Here is a 16805-nt window from a genome sequence, read left to right as displayed (position 1 = left end):
TCGCCCAGTTGGGCTGGGTAAAGGATGCTGACAGCCAGGCTCTCATTGGCTAGCTGTTAGGACTACAGTTGAAAATTAGCCGACTGGCTAACACTGGCGCATTTACAGAATGTAATGTAAAATGTTGATTATTGTGCATTGTCCTAATCAAATAAACGTATAAACTTAAACAATCAGATTCAAACAGCTTAGCTTGTTGAATATTAATGAGAACTGGCAGAAATCGAGCTGAGTCTTCCTGTAGGCTTTATATACCACGCTAGAATGTTTTGAAACAAGGTTTTTTCCACAAAAAATGTTACAGAGTCCATGGTGGAACTTCAGACATTACCACAAAGTAATGAAATACGTGTGGCAGGGCACCTTTAAGACAACGGCAACACACAGAGAGCAGAAGGTGAGGGACATCCGCTAGCACATCCGGAGATTATCCTGGAAATGGATCCAGACTAGGAGGACTGGAAGACACTTCTCTCTGGAGAGTGGATGATCAGCACTTGATCACTTTTGGCACATTCATCTCTTGCAGCCCATTATAACCCTGCTATAGCTTGATTAAAAAGATACTGCAATGATTAAGTATTAGGTTTAATGATTAAGTATTGCCTTTCTTTTCCGTATGAATGTGAATGGTCTTGTATGATGTCTGCTGTTTTTGTCAAAACAACTGCAGCGTATTGTGGTTGCTACTGTTAAAATATGACTCGTATCAGCCTGTGTAAGTATTACTTGTGTAATTTTGTGGTGGCTGAGTGTAGCCATCAGACTTAAAGGTTCTATGACATGTTGCTTTTTTGGATGCTTTTATATAGACCTTAGTGGTCCCCTAATACTGTATCTGAAGTCTCTTTTATATAGACCTTAGTGGTCCCCTAATACTGTATCTGAAGTCTCTTTTATATAGACCTTAGTGGTCCCCTAATACTGTATCTGAAGTCTCTTTTATATAGACCTTAGTGGTCCCCTAATTCTGTATCTGAAGTCTCTTTTATATAGACCTTAGTGGTCCCCTACACCGTAAAAAATGTGACCAATGGTTACTTAAAAAATTGATGGCAACAAAGTGACACGTAATATAATTGAATAGATTTTAAGTTCTACAACTTTGATTAAAAAGTATTGAATAAATTAACTAAATTTAAACAAAACAAATGAGTACCTGTTCATAAAAGCAACACCTAGAATGTGTTGGATTTAGTAATAGCATACAAAATGATAAGTTATATAGCCAAACATTTTTTAGTAAATCCAAATCAGTTTCACAAAGAAAACTGATTGGTGTTTAATAAGTATCTGACCAAAAGTAATTTAGATTTACTAAATATCTAGGAGAAATTTCTTTAGATTTACTAAATATCTAGGAGAAATTGCTTTAGATTTACTAAATATCTAGGAGAAATTGCTTTAGATTTACTAAATATCTAGGAGAAATTGCTTTAGATTTACTAAATATCTAGGAGAAATTGCTTTAGATTGACTAAATATCTGGGAGACATTGCTTTAGATTTACTAAATATCTGGGAGAAATTAATTTAGATTCACTAAATATCTGGGAGAAATTAATTTAGATTTTCTAAATATCTGGATAAAAATAATTTGTATTCACTAACATAAAATAAATTATACTAACTAATATTTTAGCAAATTTTTGCCTAATTCAACACATTTACACTGCGTTTCTTATTTATCCGTACCTAAATGAATTGTTTACATTGAAGTTTTAATTTGTATCACATTAATTTAAATCTATTCAATTATATTGAATGTCACTTTGTTGCCATCATTTTTCTATGTATAATACACTCAATATCATGCCTTCTTGGTACCACAGGTAACTTAAATTGGGTAAATAAATCATCATGCATAATAAGAACAGCAGGCAAACATTTATTTGTCCATTTTTTTTTCTAAACATGTCTAACATTTTTCAAGTTGTTTAGTGCAAAATGCCAAAATACAACAATAAAACACAGAGAGAGGCTATAAGACAAAAAATAAAGGCAGAAACCATGAATGTGTACAATAGGGATACAATAGAATGGCATTTGGGATTCTTTTTAATAAATGTTTAATCATTTAATGGTGTTTAATTTCTGCTACGTCATTGGCTTAAATTATCCACAGTGATTTGTGATGTGATTTAAAGGTCCCATGGCATGACAGACACAGAAATGGAACATCCTAATGAAAGCTCATTGTGGGACTGGCTCTAGTGGCTGTAGTTCTGCACCAAGGCTGAATTATGGGAAACAGACTTCAGATACAGTATTAGGGGACCACTAAGGTCTATATAAAAGAGACTTCAGATACAGTATTAGGGACCACTAAGGTCTATATAAAAGAGACTTCAGATACAGTATTAGGGGACCACTAAGGTCTATATAAAAGCATCCAAAGAGCACCATGTCATGGGACCTTTAAGGTTTAGTCCTGCATTTAAATTAAGACAATGTTTTCAGTCTGCAAATGTTTCTTACATTTTCATTTATGTGCCAATTGAAATCGTCAGGGCCATTATGTTTTTAAAACGGCTAAAAGTAATTGATTAATATCACATGGAGTCTGGGATAAGGTCAAGTAATTCCATTGGCCTTACTTCTTTACTTTTTGTTAAAATAAGACTCACTTAAACAATCACATTAATTTGTTAAAATTCCTCAATTAAAACATGTCAAATTTGCATCCCTGGTGTACACAGAGGAATCACAAGGTAAAATAACAGCTGCCTGTAGCAATACAAATTCAAAATCACAATACCACTCCCGTAAAATGAGTAGTATGGTTGGTTTGATATTTCTAAACAACCACATGTTGCACTGAAAAATCTATATTTTTTAGTTACTTAACAGTTGAAAAAAAGGAAATGCCCAAACTTTCATTAAGTGGAAGCAAGTTGAGAACAATCAGGGCAGCATGAACAATCTTTATGGTGTCTTTATGTTTAATTTGGTCACTTTTATGAAGAGTAAAGTAATCTTCAAAATCCAAGTCCAAATACTAAAGACTGAACTCACCAGAAATTCCAAAGGTCTCCTTCAGTAACAGTTTGCAGTTCCTTCACAGTAAGTGGGTAACCATGTGACAGTTTTGACAGTGAGTTAATTGTTCCCTGTCATTCTGCGAGGGTCCCTGTTCTCAAGCTAGTAGCTTATTCTTGAGGCTGTTCACTTTTGGGGACAGCTTTGAATAATCCAGCTCAAGGAGGAGTTTCTGGAAGACTTCAAGCGTGTACCTGACCTCCTTGGGATAGGCAAGATTCACTGCATATGCCAAGCCAATGACCATGGAGCAAGCCCTTGAAAGTTACCCAGAGCAGTCAGAACTTTCACACCCTCTACTACAATACCGATGTCATCAGGACCCTCTGGCGTAGTAGTCTTGATGTGGTAGATTTTAATCCTTTGTACAGCAAGGTCCTGCGACACACTGTCTTCATCAGCATCCTGAAATAGCAACATTTGGTATTTCAGACTGTACCCCAAAGATGAAGGTTCTAATTGAACAACTCCCAAATTGGTTGTTGCACATGATGCACTTCCATTACATAATAAAATCTGAGATAATGTACTTCCATAAGCATATTTTCATGCCAGGTAAGTTAAAAAGGATCTAATCAGCTCACCGCTCCACATGAAGACAATTCACTGACACCAGAGATGATGGTCTGAATTTAGTCACAGTTGTAAATATTTGGAAAACTTTGGAAATTAAATCAATTCATCGCTAAATAAATGAATTTCTTCCCGGCACTTGTCTGTGCACTTTGTGATCCGTTGCACACCTGTTATTTTACATTCACCAACACAGGCTGGTCACCTAGTGAGCCTCGTTTCTGGGAGTATTACTGTAGTCTTTTTCCTGGTCCATATCTATGATGTTAAATTAACCTTAGCCAGCCAATCAGCTGCATTATTAAATCTAGGTACAAGCATGCTGCATGCATATTGGATCATTGGATCACACTGATGAGATTTATTCCTTACGTATCAAATTTGGTACCGATTGACCATGCACTTTTCAATACTTGTCAGTATCGAAGCAATTTGGCTTTCGATACCCAGCCCTAGAGATGAGACAGATTACCTTCTTTATATTTTAACATGTTCTTGAACTTACATCATACTCCTTTAAGAGTTGATCTGTGGATTCCCCAAGGTACACCATCAAACACCGAATGACAACATCTCTGGTCATGCTGATGCTATGGTTGCTTGGAGCCTGAAATTACAAACATAAACATAATTCAACTTCATGGTGTACAAATCATTTAATGACATAAAACTTCTTAAACAGGCCTCCAGACTTTTTTCACCTCCGTCCCTGAACTGCCCTGAAAAACAATTTTAACCGTCCTGACGTTAATGTAAAGCGTCCCAAAATTCAATATTTCTTTACTTTATTATCCTCTATAGTTGTTAGTGACATAATAAATAATTATAAATTGATAAAATTAATATTCATGTTGCTTGATTCAAACAAAAAGATTTCTAAACAAGACTGAAAAGTTATCTGTTGGGGCACCTTTTTACCTTGATGATAAATTATTTATTTTCAGTTCAGTTCAAACTCCTGGACTTTGTTTCAGCAGGTTTTCTGCTCAGGTTCATAAGTTTCTGCACATTCAGAATATTATGAGACTAACATCATTATTTAATGAGAATTCATAATATTTTATAATACAAGTCTACCTGACCTATACTCAGCTGTGCTCCCCTTCAAACTGTACTGAATGAGACAAGTGCACTTCATTGGAGGTACAAACCCGAAACCAACACTTGTGGTCAGGCAGAAATCTCGCACAAATCCTCACGCTAACTTCTGCAGCTCACAGTCCCAAACAGAGCCAGATTGTGCTTCAGGTTTTAGATATTTATAATGCAAAACTTTACCAGCGAGTCTGCCGGGCTGCGTCTCAGCGCGTGCAGGTTACTTTTTACGATTACGCCGTATGCTGAGTTGCATTAGCTGGGTAGAGATGATTCTTGCCGCTAATCGACATTATCAGAATATAGATTTTTTTTTTTTTTTTCACTGCATGAGAAGATTGATGTGTGTCACTTGACACTAGCCTACACAGCGTGATTGAAAGGTCAGCAAGCCATTTGTGACTGAGAGAATCAATGGACCTGTACCGCGGGAACAGATGAGCAGCCAGCCTTCTGTGTGAGTCCGGCCTGACTGTAGTAATAGCGTGAGAAGACGGCCTCCATTGTAGTCAGCGCTCAGTAGGTTCAGTTTGGTTCAGTTTGTCATTTGCTAAGTGATAGTAATAAATAAGCACACACACACACGATCCATTTCGTCCCTAGAGGCGTCCTACAGAATGCTTCTCTTCGTCCCAAACACATTTTCTATCGTCCCCAGGACAACAGGACGCCGTTAGTCTTGAGCCCTGTTAAAGCTGCAGTTTTTAACACCAGGTGGCTTACATTACTGCTAAACAAAATGTCTTAGGGACCAGTCCAGTGAAACAAAGGTTTTGGTCCCAGCAAACTAACAGTGCATATACTGTAAACTCCCATAAAACCACAACATTTTTACACCTGTGTTTTGTATGGATTAAACAAACAAGACATAACATGTCAATCTGTGAGCTTTAGATGTCCTGGTAGGCAAATTTTGTAACCTTTGGACGGAGTCAGACTAGCCGTTCCTCAATGTATTCCTTTAAGCAATAAGTACACAGAGCTGAGTGATAACTGGTGCTAAACGAGTTGCTATATGGTTATGTAAACCATATATGTTGCACATTATTTGTAGATGACCGCAGCAGACATTTTCAATAAAATTGTTTAGTGTTTCAAAAAAGATATACCTAAACATATATGCTTCAAATGGCTGTTAATCACATAACCATTGCAGGTTGAGGGTTTTGGTGTCCAATCAACAACGTGGAACAGAATCAGTCATGTCAAAGCACTACTTTGCAAGTCTCAAACATGCGCCATTGGTTGTGAGTGATAGTGTATATTCAGTGGTCACTTTAAATTCGTGCACCTGTACAATTTAATGCAGTTCAATACAATTGTTCTGCCATAGAGTCTCCTGTTATGATGGATATAATGTTCCGTTTTTGTTGACACGGTCAGAGAGGTGTTAATAATGTATATGTTTTAGCATTGAGCTTATTACTATTGGAAGACTTTCTAGGACTATGGGGAGGTGTTACTAATATTCCAACCCCACATGTATGTAAATATGCAGTACAAAGAATTACAAACACACTTCAGTACAATGCCGTCCAGTATAGCTCCGCTTTTAACTATAACCTCAATAATAAACATATAATTGAATGTGAGTGTACACAAACTATTTTCAAAAATGTTAGATATTATTTAATTCTCTTTATCAGAATCACAGGCTAACCTCCTAACTACCTCCTGTAGATTTAAGTAATACGTGCATTATATTACAGCAATTTGATTACAAAATAATATACAAACGTAATAGTCATTTAAGGTTACCTTGAGTAGGATGGCCTGCAACCTCAACCCCATGGTTCCACCTTTGGAGTGGAAGATGTTCAGAAGCCTCGGAGTGTATTCATCCAGCTTAGACATGAACTTTGATTCAAGATGCCATCACCATTGTGATTCTGTGAAACTCATCCTGGATCTGAAAGACAAATAATACATATATTACATATTGTACATATTATTGTTACAACTCTAGCAAGAAGCAATCTTATTTTGATGATGACCTTCATGTACATTCTGGGTTAAATCTGTGCAGCATGTTAATATATTTTGGCTAGCATACTACACTCTTCAGTGTTGGTAGTGTCTCACATGCACTCTCAAAGATTATTTAAAATGATTTCTGTTAGAAACTGTACAGTTATATAATGCAACAAAATCTAAATCATTCTGGAATTTGACCTTGAAAATATGATTTAGAAAATAGTTGACAGTAACATAACACATTTTTCTATTTATGAGCTAAATATTTAAAACCACCAGTGCAGTCCTTCACAGTGGACTAGGAATATTTCAAATTAGCTGTGCTTGTAACTCACTTGAGAGGGCTCAAATAGAGCAGGCCATCTGGTTTTGATGTCTTCTATGTTGGGTGATAGGTTGATGATTTCGTTTCTTCTGTGTGCAAATGATTTTGCCATTTTTTCTTTGATCAATTTGTTGTTGTCCCTTTTTCTTACTTCAGTAAGCAACTGAATCCTCTCTTGTTCTTGACTTTCTTCATCCTCTCCTGCCGGGTAAGGGGGGAGGTAGTTTACCTCTGCCTTTCGAGGTTTTTTTTACATTCTTTGCAGACTTCTGGTTTGCTGGGTTCTTGTGTTTCAGTGCATTACACATCACCTCAGGAACACCATAGCCTCGGAGTTTGGTGCGATAATTTGCCATCTTGTATTTGATGCTTTGTTGCCATCCATAATAACCTGAGAAGGAGCCGGGTTCCTTAAGACAAGGATACTTACTGACAAGTGCCTCAGCAACATCACTTATCTGTGCACTTGATGGATAGGCTGTATACGTATATATAGTTTCAGCCAGCTTCTCAAGTATGTCTGTCTTGATCTTTGAGGTAGTCACAAGTGTTCCATTGTTCTTGTAGTCTTCAGTGGCTCTTTCAAGGTACATCTCAGTTTCATATGCAAACCCTGGAATGGGGAACTGCTTTGGCCACCCTTGACATCGTTCTGTAGTATTTCGCCTAGACAGGATAATGGTGTCCTGTGAAGAAGACGTTCCAGCAGATGAGTCTGCATACGATGCAGAATCACAGTCTGTTGACTGTTGATCAAAGGAACTGCCCAAACTTTCATCAAGTGGGAGCAAGTTAAGGATAATTGGGGCAGTGTGAACAATCTTTATGGTGTCTTTGTGTTTAATTTGGTCACTTGTATGAAGAGTAAAGTAATCTTCAAATTCTGAGTCCAAATACTGAAGACTGAACTCATCAGAAATTCCAAAGGTCTCCTTCACAACAGTTTGCAGCTCCTCCACAGTGGGTGGGATTCCTGATGGAAGGACCAACTTCTCAACTCTGTCATTAAGGATTACTCTGAGCTTTGCCTCCATCTCTGCCAGATGACAAGAATGTGAAAGGACAAAAGTTCAATAGCAAGCAGAAATTTAAACATGACACTAGACTTAACAATGAATAATGTAATTAAGAGCCTGGTGTGATAAATGGGCTACAGTATAGATATTGTAAGCTGTAAAGATTAACATAATTTATTCCAATTACCTAAAATGCACAACAGATGTGACGTTTGAGTGTAACCAAGCGTTTTCCTCCCACACTGTACGCGGCCAAGGGGTGGACGTCACCAAGTTTCTGCTGATCCAAAAGAGCCATTTTCCCAGTGACCTCCAGGTAAAAAGATCTTAAATGCTCTTCATACCAGGCAGCAAGTAACTTTACAATAAAATATATACAGTTGTCCAAAATGGCTATCTGAACAATCTCAGCAAAGTCAGGTAGTCCACCAGTAGAGCCATAGGTGAGGATCATCCCAACAGTGTACCTTGTTCCATAGTAGCTGACAGTGTTAGCTAACTGCACAGTGCACAGATGCGGTGATGTTTTTCTTAAAAGCTTCCTGTATGTCTGAATGCAGCACATCTAAAACCACGACAGATATTTTTGTTACACACAATGCCTGTTTTCCAATGTCTGTATACAAGTGGTATGCCATCATCATTTGATGTCTTGTAGAAAGGGTCAACAATACATTTTTAAAGTTTTTAGTGTGCCTCACAACCTGCTTAAAAAAGCTGTGTTTTGCTTCAAAGCGCATTGTCCATACACCAACCAGAGGCCCATATTCTTCAATTAATCCAGGATAGTGTTCCAAAAAATGGTGTTTGGGTGTCAGTGTCTCTTCAGGAAAAACAGCTAAGAATCTGTCACCATGTTCAGATATTTTAAAGTCAAGGTATGCAATAGTTTCAGCTGTGTGAACAGGGGCAACCACCAATTCAACAATGTCTTTTAAAGTCAGAAGAACCTGCCAGGCAGGATCACCCTCAGGTATCCGCGATCCAACAATGAGTGGCAACAACTGTATAAGGGCCCAATTTTCATGGGCATTTCCACCTATAGTTTTGCGATTAATGTAGTTTTGAGGGATTTCTTGAGGGCTGTTGGCTTTGTCTGAGCCCTTATAGGGAAAACGTGTGATTAACTCGTTGAGTACAGTCAAATTAAAGTACTTCTTCTTGGTAAAAATCTGGAAACACAATGCTAATTCTCTTGGGACTATGCCTTCAAAAAGGTCATGTAGCACATCTGGTGGGTACCCACAGACAAAGTGAAAATTATTCAATTTATCAGTCAATGGACACGACCGCTTTACCCCAAAGCAATGTGTTAAATTTGGATTTTCTCTCACAGTTTGCACATGCAAACTATGGTCCTTCTTTGTCCGAGGTGGAAACACTCCAGTCCGCACTTCGTGTGTCTGGTACTCTGAAGAATGTCCAAGACAAAATCTACAGATGTATGGCCCTGTGAAACTTTCAACTAGTCCACCGATTGAATGTGCACCGAGATTATCAGCTACAACACAGTGTACAGTGCCTTTAACATTCTGTCCAACACTAGAAATGAAAATCCCTTTCTGTTCTAGAGTGGCAAGATCTTTCAAGAGTGGTTCCAAAACTGCTTTGTATTCAAACTGCTTGACATCAACAGCTTTGCAAAGTAAAGCTAGTTGAATTGACGATAATGCAGATTGCAACTTGGACAACCCATTTGCCAAAACCCAATAAACGGCTGTTATTTTGTGTTTTTTTCTCGAAGTTCCAAGCGGGTTACACACCTCAAAGTCGTCAACATAAAGGATTATAGAGAGTCTTGTTTCTTCTCCAGCATAGAAGTCATTATTATTGAAACATTTGCCATCGAAAATTGATTTAATATATCCAGTGCTGTTTGAATGTTTGGATAAGATTCCCTCAACAATGTCTTTATTCTTCAAGACTTGCTGCAGAGTCTCTAGAATAGGCACATATTGAAAGGTCTTGTTCTTTTGCGAATCAAGAATATATTCAACAGAATCAACACACTGAAAATGCAACTTAAAATACTTTCTTCTCTTAAAAGCCGAACCAAGCGGACCACCTGCTCCAAGTGCTGTACTAATGGGATGGAAGTTACACAATTGTTCTGCCAAGTCAGTTAGGATGGCCTGGTCAACAATGCAGTTATTAAACTTCAATGCTGAATCAAGTATGTCTCTAACAGCTGCAACAGATGCTGAAGATGAAATGAACTGAAGGTCTTCAACCAATGCATCAATGCACTTCCCTGAGGCATTAAAGATGCTTTCTAGCTTCAGCAGAAGTAAGGCAATTCTTTGAAGAACTAAGCAAGATGCACTTTCCTGATCACAATTTAAACTACTGCCCTCATGGTCACTGGCCTCTGGTACATCAGAATGGTCAAAAGTCTGGTTATGGTGACTCTCATACACATCTTGCTTAAAATCACTCAAAGAATAAGATTTGTGTCTTCTGCTTTTGTGTTTCAGATATGTGTTGTATATATTTGTCCGAAAGTCGCATCCTTCAAATACACAAAAGACTGTTTCGTGGCACTTCAGATGATTTCCAATATGCTGAAAGTAGTCCTTCTCTGTAGAAACATAAGCGTTACAAACTATACACTTAAAAGCAGAGATTATTCCTGGCTGTAGACTTTGTTCAGCTGCATGGTACCTGGACAAATGTGTGCGAAGGGCACTCTGAGTTTTAAATGTGCAAGGGCAACTGTCATATAGACATGGCTGGGATTGCCCACGACCAGATGTTGCGTGTTGTAGTCTGTAATGCTTTAGTAGATCCCCCTTTTTGGCAGACAAAGACTTGCAGATCTTACACTGCCATCCCATCGGACAAAACCTAAGGTAGTAAGAAATAAAAAGTTCTTTTTAACTTACTGTATAACTAGTAGCCTACATCACTAATAGGTCTAATAATGAAATAATGTATCATGACATGTAAGAGATTGGGCACCTTTGATTTCAGTATTGTTTTTTTTTAGTGTTTGTTGATGTTGTGTACATATTATGTTAAAAAATTGTTTTTAAAGTTTTGCAATCAACTATTTTAAAGAAAATTTGCTTAATTAGTTTCAACGTAATACAATTCTCATAAATGGTAACTAGGGTGTGAAAAAGTATGTACAAACAATGTGTTATCATCACTTAACTGTATGTCTATGAGAAATAGCCTATGTTATGAGTATTTCTATATTTTCTGCTGTTTAAATTTCAAATTTAAGTTGGAACTACAGGTTTTGATCATTGAAAATCAAAACTGCAGCAAATCTGCTTTTTAACCAGCAAAGGTTGATACAAGATATATTAATAATCAAATATTGTATTGCAAAAGAAACCGTGTATAAACTTTATATAACATGTACTCTATGTGAAATATGGTATCACAGCATTTTGTTTTTGCATACGAGTCAAACACATACCTGTTGACAGATTTCAGTCAGACTCTTCATGCACCTGGAAAGAAATTCAAATGAGCTTAAATTCAATTGGAAAAGTTTGTAGTTTACAATTACATAACATATAAGGAATAACGAAACAAACACCAACAGTTTACACTTGTTTGTCACTGAGGTAACAGGTTTGGAAAATTATCATGCACATTTCTGTCAGGAACATACAAAACACACAAGCAACAAAGTGAAAATGTGTAACCACAAGGAGCTGAACCTGGCATACTAGAAAAGGTGGCACACCTCTGTCTTGTACTTTATGGGCATTCATAGTACCACAATTGTTTCAACCACAGGTGATCTTTCTCAGGTAAAGAGTAGTTAGTCTGTGACAGACCACCACACCACGATAACATCTACCTATATAATTAACTATTCTTACTGTAAGTACAGAACTGCATTAAAATAACCCAGTAGCCTCTGACACAAAGTCAAACTAGTCAGACACACTTACAGGCCATTTACTTCCATAAAATATGGCAAATCATAAAAACTGTGGTTTGCAACAGTAATTATTAATTGCAATAATTGCAGATAAGAATAAAAAATTCTAATATCCAGTGATGTGACGTTTTTATCATTTGTCTTTTAAGCCTTCAAGGGTGTCCTTCACTTCCACCTATAAGTGGTTGAAAAATTATCAGGCAAATCATTTATAAAAGGTATTATGATCCTTTTTTTCGTGTGAATACGATCCGTCTTTCTGGTATTTATTTTGGTCTTATTATTCTACAAGAAGGTCCATCGCCTAAAATAGTGATTTACTCTGTTTTGTGGAGACACGTTGTTGACAGAATTTGGATTTACTGAGCATGACATGCTAACATAATAGTGTTAAATCTGTTGTTGCAAACAGACGGAAGAAGCCTCTCTTTGGTAGCGCAAAGTCCGCATCATGCACTAATATACTGACCTCAGACGCAGCTCGCCGGTGTAATCTGTCAGCACGTGCTGAAACCGGTTTGAAGGTATACTCCGACAGAGAAAAACTGAAAAAGTTTATGCCATCTGCTGTTGTGCCTCGTTGTATGTTACCGTGAATTGAGACATGAAACTGCGTGGCTAACATTACTTAACATGGAGCCTCTGTGAACTTGGGAGTAGCACACCCTCCAGAGCGTCCACAAAACACAGTAACAGACTAACGTTAGCTAATTTAGCTTGTTAGGGTGGAGGAGGGGTGAGGCACAGGCCGATGCCAGGAATATTGGCAAAAGTAGAATACGTTAGCTGGTATCTTAAAGGTCATTGTCTATAAAGTTATACTTGGAAAAGTCACATGAAATTGTGATATTTAACAGACTACTTTTTCAGTCATTCATTGCCATGCTTTTAGTCTAAACATTAGAATCACTAACGTTAAGTTAGGCTAACATACCTTTATTTTTACTTTAAGCAATGCAAAACAATGTTCAATTGCTAACTGTTACAGCAACTCGTTGAAAAATGTTTACAACTTACAATAATTAAACAAGTCTTACCTTTGGGAAAATGGCAGTATATATGTTCGATGACGATGTCCATGTGGCTGAAAATAGCTGGAGCGGAAGTGTTAGGTGATTAAATCCAAAGACCTCCCAATGAGTAAAATTTATTAATTTTCTGCATCTTTGACTTTCCCGATAAAATATAATTAAATTCATCTTAATGATCCGCAGCTGATTTTATTCAAACAAAACTGAGTAAAATGTAATTGATAAATGAATAAAATTAGTTGAATTCAGCTCAATGTGATTCCAAACTGCAAATAGTCATTTTTATTATGTATATGTCACTAATGTTTGATTACTAAATATTAATTAACACCATTCTCAGTTTTTACAGTGTAATACTGTATCTGAAGTCTCTTTTATATAGACCTTAGTGGTCCCCTAATACTGTATCTGAAGTCTCTTTTATATAGACCTTAGTGGTCCCCTAATACTGTATCTGAAGTCTCTTTTATATAGACCTTAGTGGTCCCCTAATACTGTATCTGAAGTCTCTTTCCCAAAATTCAGCCTTGGTACAGAATTACAGACACTAGAGCCATAAGGGGAGGTAACCTTTCCCCTTAGGACCTAAAAAGGAGAAGATTCCTGATTGGTCCATCTGAGCTTTCATTTTCTCAAAGGCAGAGCAGGATACCCAGGGCTCGGTTTACACCTATCACCATTTCTAGCCACTGGGGGACCATAGGCAGGCTGGGGGGACTCATATTAATGTTAAAAAAACCTCATAAAGTGAAATTTTCATGCCATGGAACATTTAATAACATGATGTAATAACAGAATACAGAGCCATGATTAGTTAGAGATCTTTTATTATTGGTCTCACCAATCTCTTCCATTATAAACACTTGCTCTACACCTCTCAAACATCAATATGCAACTTGAGACTTGTAAACATTTGAAAAAAAGCATCAAACAAATAGAAAACTGGACAGACCAAAGCAAGAACTGTGTCATTTCTTTTTTAAATGATTTTACATTTCAAGGTAAGTTGAAGAGAAAACCTCATCAAAGATACAAATGAAGAAATATGCAAACGACAAGTCCTACAAGACTTAATGGAGGAAAGTTTCAAATGGGCTTTTGGGGTTATTATTCAGATATTTTGTAGTTTTTCATAAAATGTACTGCAAAATGCAATGTAAGGTACCAATTTGATTGGGCTTTACTATAAATTCAAATAAATAATGTGTGCTAGTGCCTAATCACAAATCCTATATTTGATATATATTTTAAAAGATTAGGTTTACCGTATAAAATACCAAGTGCATAATTGTATCCTCCCTTTGGGAAAATATAAATTTTTCAGTAAGCAAATGTCGAGGACATTTCATCAAAGATCGGAGTCATAGAAAAGCGACAGAATCCAATACGACAGGAACCCCGAAGTTTTAAGTGCAAACGTTCCATCACAACATTTGCATGTACAATATCAACACTATCAAAACACTTTACATATAAAACATAGATTTAGATTTCTCCCCGTAAGGCTTTGATTCCCAAAAACAGCCAATGCCAACATGGGGCAGCCGCCTCCCAAATACACAAGAGGAAAACGACAAAGAAACACATGCACAAGAGAACATTAAATCGGAGAACACAAAATAGCAGACATCCAACTATCTGGCCGTTACAAAAATAGAAATTAATCTTAAAATGATATTGAAAAATTTAAGATTACACAAAAAATAAACAGGATGTATATACTTTTCTGGGTAAATCTGTTATCACAAACATTTCAAATTGCAAAGAGACATGGCCGGCAACTCTAAAACATGGCAGAATTAGATTTACATGCTCTGCAGAACACCGTCTGTCGACCACATGAGCTGCAGCAGAACATCCCTGTGAAGTCGTACTCCAAACTTCTGGGGCTCTGATTTGGTCTACGCAACTATATGGCATTAAAACAAACAGGATGTCGTGTATTATAAGTTCTATACTTACTCCATCTACATTTGGGAGCTAAACTTGGGCGTGGCTGTGTTAAGGCACCGTATCTCAACGTGACAGACTGCAGGCTGAGGGGGAACGTGTGTGTTAGTTGGGTATAATTGAGCATGAGACCTACAAGATTCGCTGGTCATCCTTCCCTGGGTTCGAAAGAGACACTTAGGTGAAGAAACACTTAAGCGTGTTCTATCCAAGCATCATGTAAACAAGCGTGATTATACAACTTCCACATTTAACAGCATAGAAAGGTGGGCTCTAACTCTTGAGTCTGTGTCTCAGACTTATGGCTTTACAAGTCATTTACAAAACGGGCGTGAAGGAGGTTTCAGGGTGAGGAAGGTGCTTCAGAATGCTTCTACAGTCCTCAGGATTAAGGTGGATGTATTTCGGATGGCTAAGGCTTGGCAAAGGTTAAGGCTGGACTGTTTAGAGTCCAGCCACTAAGATATGGAGGTTCGGTCAGAGTTTAAATAACCGCACGGACGCTGCAAGCAACATTAATCAGAGCCCACTCGATAACGAGAAAGAAAACGCTGCTGACCTGTGGGCAATCAACAAGAGTGATACCACGCTCATGTCTGTATGGTTAATATGTAGCTAGAGGGAAATAGCTAGCCTGGCTCCGTCCAAAAACCAGTACCAAACACCGGGCTTGTGTGTTGTTGCTTGCAGAGTCGATGCACAGATAAGTTTATGGCTTCACTTTCTTTCATTTCCACCTGAAAGCTAACTGGCTGGAGGCCCACCGGGGATTATCCCACTGTATATATGCACATTAGAACAGTTACATAGAGGCATGATTAAAGGTTCGGCTCACATTATGGCCACATGTCACAAGTCAAGGTAAATGCCCTGCTGGATATGGCTACAGTTAGCCAACATTTCAGAGCAGCAAACAGTACACACTCTGAGGCAGGTGAGGCAAGGTCGAGATAAGATAAAAGAGTCGCAGCTAAACGTGCACGTTATCAGGTTAAAGCGCTACCCTTCAACAAGAGTAACAGTTCAGCCGAGGAGAGAACGGGCTTACAGCTGCAAATAATAGTCAACTAATCGATTAGTTGTCAATTATAAAATTGCCAACTATTTTGATAATTGATTGTCATTTTTCATGAAAAAAAAGGCTAAATTCTCTTCCAGCTTGTTAAATGTGAATATGTTCTAGTGTCTTCTCTCCTCTGTGACTGTAAACTGAATTTCTTTGAGTTGTGGATAAAACAAGACATTTGAGGACGTCATCTTGGGATTTTTGGGAAACACTGATCAACATTTTTCACCATTTTCTGACATTTTAGAGATCCAACAACTAGCAGTTTAATGGAGAGATTAATTGACAATGAAAATAATCGTTAGCTGCAGCCCTAAACAGGCTAGAAGTTAGAAACTGACAACATAAAATGGGTCTTTTTTTGGTAATAACACTGTTGCACAAGATAAGAAGGACATTCTATAAAAGGAAATATTCAGATATGATGTGTGTCCAAGTATGAAGCAGACTGTATGCTAAGGGTCCAATCCACATGCACCAACTGTTGCCATGGAAATTCCTACTTCCTTTGAATGGTGACTGAGGATCGCAAAAAAGACAGACAAAATGAATCCATAGGTGCATAATGAACGGTGGAATCAGTGTGCATGAGGACAGGACAGCATCCTCAGGCTGTAAATGTTCTGAAACAAGCTTAATGTGTTTCTGTCAATAACCAAACCTGGACTTCCAACATCTCTCCAGACGCTCCCTCCCAACATCTGATTGTAGTGTGAATTCTATGGCAGTGAACTTTAAAGCACCAGAGTGATGAGGAATGGCAATGACTGAGCTCCCACGTAAATTGTCCATGCTGTGGGAGCGAGAGATGGAGCAGGAGGTGGGAAAGTGTCTGGCTG

At 37.7% G+C, this 16805-nt stretch overlaps 1 long non-coding RNA gene across 2 annotated transcripts; it reads right to left on the bottom strand.

Annotated features, from left to right (window-relative positions):
• Nucleotides 1-6582: 6582 nt before the first annotated feature.
• LOC114554545 (uncharacterized) lies at nt 6583-13097 on the bottom strand. Of its 2 annotated transcripts, XR_003692426.1 has the most exons (4): nt 12957-13097; nt 11446-11479; nt 7016-8041; nt 6583-6615 (listed from the first exon to the last, which is right to left on the bottom strand). It is a non-coding gene; the product is annotated as an uncharacterized LOC114554545 (long non-coding RNA). The 2 variants fall into 2 exon arrangements; XR_003692427.1 differs by lacking the exons at nt 11446-11479; nt 12957-13097 and adding an exon at nt 8209-8523.
• Between the last annotated feature and the right edge of the window lie 3708 nt (nt 13098-16805).

The sequence above is a fragment of the Perca flavescens genome, chromosome 4 (genome assembly GCF_004354835.1).
Source record: "Perca flavescens isolate YP-PL-M2 chromosome 4, PFLA_1.0, whole genome shotgun sequence".
NCBI classification, from domain to species: Eukaryota; Metazoa; Chordata; class Actinopteri; order Perciformes; family Percidae; genus Perca; species Perca flavescens.
This window is presented reverse-complemented; position numbering and strand designations above follow the sequence as displayed.